Source organism: Saccopteryx bilineata, chromosome 1, assembly GCF_036850765.1.
Source record: "Saccopteryx bilineata isolate mSacBil1 chromosome 1, mSacBil1_pri_phased_curated, whole genome shotgun sequence".
Taxonomy (NCBI): Eukaryota; Metazoa; Chordata; class Mammalia; order Chiroptera; family Emballonuridae; genus Saccopteryx; species Saccopteryx bilineata.
In genome coordinates, this window is record NC_089490.1 from 88,077,484 (window position 1) to 88,084,771 (window position 7,288).

Genomic DNA, 7,288 nt, shown 5'->3' on the forward strand with positions numbered 1-7,288 from the left:
ATCTCAGCAGGAATGTGCTAGCCTGCTCTTCCATGGTGAGCTTCCTCACTGGCCTCTCCCAACCTGTCAAATGTGGTTGAGAGCCTGGAATGGCCAAGGGAGGTGCTGACAGGCCAGAAGTTCCTGGGTCCCAGCCCCTGCAAGCCTGAGCAACCTCTCTGGGCCTTGAAAGAGTGATGGAGGTAGGGGCACGGAGCTTACCCATGCTGCTGACTTGCCTGGTAACATTGGGCAAGTCTCGGCCTCCCTCCAGGCCCCAGTTTCCCCATCTGTGGTCTCTGATCACCCTATAGGCACTTTCTCAGGTTAAAACATCTCTCATGGCCCAGTCACCTCCCTCACAGCCTCATTCTTCTCTCTGTGGAGAAGGGTGGTGGTCTGTCTCAGTCACCACTCTGTCCCTTGGGCACAGAGCAAAGCCTGGCCATGGCTGTACTCAGTCAACATTTACTGAATGAAGGCATTTCCGTTATTATTCAGATTATTTTCTACTTGCTGCCCTCAGGTCCTTTCTCTGCCCTTCTCATCCTGTCCTGCAATTGCCTTCACTCAGTGGGTCTTGGGGCAGTGGGCTCTTTTCAGCAGCTTCTAGTGGGGCTCAGCCACGGGAGCCGCTGGGAGACCGGAGTGTGGGAGGAGACAGGAGGGGGTCTTTCTTTCTTTTTCTCTTTCTCTCTTCCCCTTCCTTCCTCCCTCCCTCTTTCCTTTCCTTTCCTTTCCTTTCCTTTCCTTTCCTTTCCTTTCCTTTCCTTTCCTTTCCTTTCCTTTCCTTTCCTTTCCTTTCCTTTCCTCTTTTCTTTCTTTCTTTCTTTCTTTCTTTCTTTCTTTCTTTCTTTCTTTCTCTCTTTCTTTCTTTCAAGTAAACCAGAAGTTTAATAAAAATGAAAAAAAAATGCCAATACTGTTGGCTTGGCAACGGGCTGCTTTAGGTCTGATGTGTTGATTGGTCTGACCTGCTAACTCCATGTGGGTTCTAGGAGCCACAGGATTGGTCCCTTACACCCCAAGATTCACTCCTCACTTGGCTTGTCCCAGTGGGGGAGGCCTCTATTCTCCTGGTGTAATTTTTTACCAGGCTGGTTCTGAACACCCTCATCCTGTGAGGAAAACTGCCTAAAACCGACCTTCACCCTGATGACCATGTTCATTTATATTGTTTTCTTAGGTCCATACCTACACCCTATGTTCTGTGGTTGGCAGACATGCAAGAGCCCGTTTTCAGGAGAACGAGAGCTTTGAAAATGCCGGCACAGGAGGGACATTTCTCCCCTGCCCCCTGCTTGGTCTCAGCTGCAGCGGCTAGGCTTCCACTGCTGCACCTGCTGTGTGGCCTTCCTGCCCGCTTCCCCTCTCACTGGCCTCAGGACCTCGGCCTCTGTGCCCCTTAGCTCTGGGAATGGTCTAAGGAGACCCACAACCCGCTTTCTCCAGGCGCTTCACGCCCTGTATGCCCACAGATGTCTGTTTCTTGCCAGGATGCTGACGTGTACCTCTGGGCCAGGTAGTTTTTATGATTCCCATTTTTTTTTTTTTTTTTTTCATTTTTCTGAAGCTGGAAACAGGGAGAGACAGTCAGACAGACTCCCGCATGCGCCCGACCGGGATCCACCCGGCACGCCCACCATGGGGCGACGCTCTGCCCACCAGGGGGCGATGCTCTGCCCATCCTGGGCGTCGCCATGTTGCGACCAGAGCCACTCTAGCGCCTGGGGCAGAGGCCACAGAGCCATCCCCAGCGCCCGGGCCATCTTTGCTCCAATGGAGCCTTGGCTGCGGGAGGGGACAAGAGAGACAGAGAGGAAAGCGCGGCGGAGGGGTGGAGAAGCAAATGGGCGCTTCTCCTGTGTGCCCTGGCCGGGAATCGAACCCGGGTCCTCCGCACGCTAGGCCGACGCTCTACCGCTGAGCCAACCGGCCAGGGCCTATGATTCCCATTTTACAGATGAGAAAACCAAGGCCCAGAGCAGTGCTGTGAATGGCTCCAAGCCTTGCAGTTGGAAATGCCAGGGTTTGAATCCACGTCTCTTTTATTCCCGTGTCTGGGGCCTTTGGTCCTGAGCAACACTTGAGTTTTAGCTTTTATGATGATCACAGTACTGAAAGCTTAGACTGCTCAGGTGGAATGACCAGCAGTAATAAAACCAATCATAGTCATGTTCTCAGACTCTCACTCGGGTAACGCTCTGGGCCCTGGGCCAAGGGCTTGTTCGGGGTGTCTCCACTCCTCTCTGTGGCAGGGGCTGTGAGGGAAGGAGTCTGGGCAGGTGGAGTGAAGGGCTGGAAGCCGCTGTGCTGGCCACCACTGGTCAGTGGTCTGTCACCATCCTTCAGCCAGGGAGCAGACAGCCTCCTTCCTGGGGAACTCCCGAGGTGACCGGGCTGCTGGATGACTTCACGGGCCTTTCCCGCTCATGAGTCACCTGTGTTCATTTACTGACCCTTCGAGCACTTTTGAAGGGAGGGGAGGTGGCTTGCAATGCTGGTGGGCAGGGCTGGGCTCTGCTACCTAACGGTGCAGGAGGAGGTCGAGAAAGGAGGCCCATGTGCTGTGCAAGGGGGCACCCTATCACCCCCTCTGGGGGCTTCATCTAGAATTCCCCCCTTTACTCCAGCTTGGGTCTGCTACGATTGGCCAGCTTGGGACTGTGGATGTGACTGAACCATAGTGAAGGGATATGCCCCTGTTTGTCTGTCTGTCTCCTCCCTGCCCCACCCCAGCACAGGTGTGAATCAGCCCAGGTGAGGAAGTTGACTCACCTTCTCCACCTGGCCCTGGAGAAAGGGCTACGTTCTCTTTCCTTTGGGTTGGAATCAAACTTGAACTTGACTGTTACTTTCAGAAAACGGTGACTCTGCTGTGAGGGTGGAGAGGGACACGATGCCAAGACTTTGGGTGTCAGATCTCTAGAAGGAAGACATTAAACATGGAAGAAGCTCCAGGCTCATAGCCTCCACATTATCTTGGAGAATCATCAGCCAACCTGATGATGTCAGTGCCCTCATCTGCAGATGAGAACACTGAGGCTCAGAGTGGGGAGTGACCCACCTATGAATGGGGCTGTGACCAATCCCAGTATTCTTGTCTTTAGAACAACTTTCTTGCCCCGTCTTACACCCCCCAGCTCCCCAGCCCTGCTAGAAACCAAGGGAGTCTGGGAGGAGTGGGGGTGCAGAGCCAGCCTCCTTCATATGCCAACTCATGTCACGGGGTCTAGGGGTCACCAGGGAATGGTCAGCTCCTCCTTTGGGCCCTCATAATGGGAAATCCTGTCCCCCCATTGTACAGCTGTCATTAATTTTTAAACAGCCTGACAATTAATTAGTCACCAAGCCCCATGGGGCTTGTGACCAGGGTGCTGTCTCCCCAGGCTCAGTTACATGGGGTGTGTTTGAACCCACAGGACACTGGCGGTTTTGTGTCCTTGAGTCCAGTACCAGTGATTGGACAGGATGGGCCCAGTCTGAGCCTCAGTTTCCCTCATCTACCTCACTGTCCTGCCTGCCTCCAGGGGTAAACAGGGAAGAATCCAACCGAGTGGAAACACTGGGAGCTGTAGCCGGTAGGTGTAGGGGAGATCTGGGGACAGGGATCTTGCTGCGAAGCAGTCGGACAGGACAAATGGCTCTTCATGCAGGAGGTGACTTCGGCCTTCCTCAGAGGCAGATTAAGGTCGGTTGAGGCCCCGGCTGCAGAAGAAGATATTAGGCCCCTTAATAAAAAACAACAACAGAGAGACAGGGAAAATAAAAATATATATTAACCATATTTTTAAATAAATAAATTATGTACTATTAATGTTAAAATTTCCCATATGAAACCAAACTTGGTGTCATTAGAAAAAAGTGTAAATTTGGGGTTTCGCGGGGCCCTTTCAGAAGTCAGGGCCCGGGGAGTGCCCCCGGTGCGCCCACCATTAGATCCGCCTCAGGTCTTCTTTTCTTCTCTTTCAGCCTTGGTTTCCCCATCTGTGAAAGGAAGGGTGGGGATCAGTGAATGCTACACCCCTGGGAGGCCTCTAATGTGTGAGTAGGCCATGGGTGCCACACAGGGTCCCCAGTCCATTGCTTCCCTCCACCCCTACCATGCCCCAGGGTGCTCAGCTCGCACTCAGGGAGGTGCTGGGCTGTGAATGAGAGTCAGTCCTCTCCAGGCTCATTATCTGGAGATGGAGAACCCCGGGTGACTTACAGCCTGATCAGCCAAGGCACATGTGGGCGAAATGTCAGCCCTGTCCACTTTGCTCATTGTCACCTGCTAACTGAGGGGACTAGGCCACACAGAAAATCTGAGACACTGATCCTGGGAGGTGAGGGATCTCTGAAGACATCTGGTCTTTTGAGATTTTGTAATTTTTAAAAGTAGAAATGAGCCTGACCAGGCAGTGGCACAGTGAATAGAGTGTAGGACTAAGACACAAAGGACCCAGGTTTGAGACCCCAAGGTTGTGAGCTTGAGCGTGGGCTTATCTGGTTTGAGCAAGGCTCACCAGCTTGAGCCCAAGATTGCAGGCTTGAGCAAGGGGTCACTTGATCTGCTGTAGCCCCGTGGTCAAGGCACATATGAGAAAGCAATCAATGAACAACTAAGAAGCTGCAACAAAGAATTGGTGCTTCTCATCTCGCTCCTTCCTGTCTGTCTGTTCCTATCTGTCCCTCTCCCTCTCTCTGTCACAAAAAAACAAAAAACAAAAGAGTAGAGATGAAATAACACAAGTAATACCTAAATTCATAAGCATACTTTCATTGTTAGAAAGCACGTTTGCCTTCCCACCCTTAGGGGTTGAATAGTGCTTCCCAAAAAATTCAGGTCTACCCAGAACCTCAGAACATGACCTTATTTGGCATAAGGGTTTTACAGATGTAATTAGAGTAAAGATCTCAAAATAAGATCATCCTGGAATTCGGTGGGTCCTAAATCCAATGGTAGTGTCCTTGTAAGAGAAAGGATAGGTACGTGTGAAGACAGAGACACAGGAAAAGCCACATGAGACAGAACAGTGGCTGGAGCGATGCAGCCACCAGCCAAGGGTGCCCAGGATGCACCAGAAGCTGGAAGAGGCGGGAGGGGCCCTCCCCCAGAGCCTTCAAAGGAAGCTTGGCCCTGCTGACACCTTGATTTCAGACTTCAGCCTCCAGATCTGTGAGAAAAAATGTCTGTTAAAAAAAATATATATATTTATTGATTTGAGAGAGAAAACAAGGGGGGGGGGGGGGTAGAGAGAGAGAGAGAGAGATCTGTTTCTGTATGTGTCCTGACCAGGGATCAAACCAGTAACTTTTGTGTATTGACACTCTTAACCAACCAAGCTATCCAGCCAGGGTATAAATGTCTATTGTTTCAAGAACCCATGTTTGTGGAACTTTGTTACCAGCAGCCACAGGAAACCAACACACACCCAGATCTCAAGGCCCTTCACAGACTATTTTGTGTCCCTCCTCTCTGCTCTCCACATGTAAATAACTGTATGGTATGTCAGAGGTTGTGCTTTTGTAGCTTAAACCGGCGCACAGCCCACATAATGTTCTATAGGTGACTCTCACTCTGCCCTGTGTAGCTGGGAAAAGGCTCTGGGTTCTTACTCCTACAGTCAACCCTGTCCTTTCTAGTGGCCACAGAGAGTCCATTGGGTCCCTCTACTACCCTTTATTTAAGGAGCCCTCATTGATGGACATGAAGTCGTTTCCAGAGTCTCTCGATTACACGCAATGCCACAGTGAACACCTTTGCACCGTCTCTTCTGCAACCCTTGATGATTTCTGAAGCACAGACGATTCCTTAGGAGAATTGCTGGGTCAAAGGGTAAGCTCCTTTACAGTTTAATTCATTTTGTCAAATTGAGTCAAAAGGAATTGGAAACTTAGACTCTTGAGAAAGAGAGGGGCATGGAAATAGACTTGGATTGTATAGTGTTAGATACTTCCAACTTTCCGGAATCATGAAAATTTAAGGCATAGGGATAGGGGGTCTTGGAAAGAACATTTATGCTGGGGTCTCACGGCGGGGACCCAGGAAGCGACCAATCCCAAACCCTGCCTGGGTCTCTGTCTCCCTGGGATGGACCGAGAGAAAGCAGAGGAGATAAAATTGGGGCCCTGGCACCCTAGGGGTTCTGAGGGAGCTCTGGCAGGGGGTGAGGCACCTCCCCAGTCTGAGCACACAGCCCCTCTGTCCCACAAGGCTGTCTCTTTCAGCCGAGGTGCCAGGCCAGTTGGTCCTCTGTAGCCACACTCAGTAGCACCTCCGTGGGAGGCACAAAAGATGAAGGGAATGGAAAGGGAAGGTAGGGTCGAGGAGACAGGGCCATTTGCTCCAGACTCATCTGCCAGTCCTGGCCGAGGTCTGGGTCTGGGTCTGAGGGAAGGCAGGGGGCCTGGGGGAGGGCAAGGGGTTGCCTGCTTTGGGACCACCTCCATCCTCACTCTGGCTGTTTTATTTTTATTTTTTTTTCTTTTTGAAGCTGGAAACAGGGAGAGACAGTCAGACAGACTCCCGCATGCGCCCGACCGGGATCCACCCGGCACGCCCCTGGTGGGCGATGCTCTGCCCCTCCGGAGTGTCGCTCTGCTGCGACCAGAGCCACTCTAGCGCCTGGGGCAGAGGCCAAGAAGCCATCCCCAGCGCCCGGGCCATCTTTGCTCCAATGGAGCCTTGGCTGCAGGAGGGGAAGAGAGAGACAGAGAGGAAGGAAGGGGGGAGGGGGGAGGAGCAAATGGGCGCTTCTCCTATGTGCCCTGGCCGGGAATCGAACCCGGGTCCCCCGCACGCCAGGCCGACGCTCTACCACTGAGCCAGCCGGCCAAGGCCTCACTCTGGCTGTTTTAGAGCATGCTGCTCCTCCCCCAACTTCACACTCCTCTCACTGAAGGGGGGGGCCTATGTTCCCTGCCCTTGAATCTGGACTCTGTGGATGCTTGAACAACACAGTGGAAATGATGGTGGGTCACAGCCTAGACCCAGACCGTGAGAAACTGCAGCTTCCATATCCCTATCCTAGTACCCTCACTCTTGGAACTCAGTCACCATGCTGTGAAGAAGCCCAGCAGGGCCACAGCAAGGCCGCCGGGAGGAGCAGAGAGGAGGAGCAGAGAGGAGGAGCAGAGAGGAGGAGCAGAGGTCCCTGCTCTCACAGGGGCAGAGCTAATGGGCTTGCAGCCCCCAGCTGAGTTGCCCCAGCAATGCCACTAGTGTAGGGATATATATGCCTTTCCTCCACAGCCCTGCTAAGCTAGCAGATCTTTGAGCCAAACAAATGCTCACTCCTGTTATAAGCCACTACATTTTGGAGTC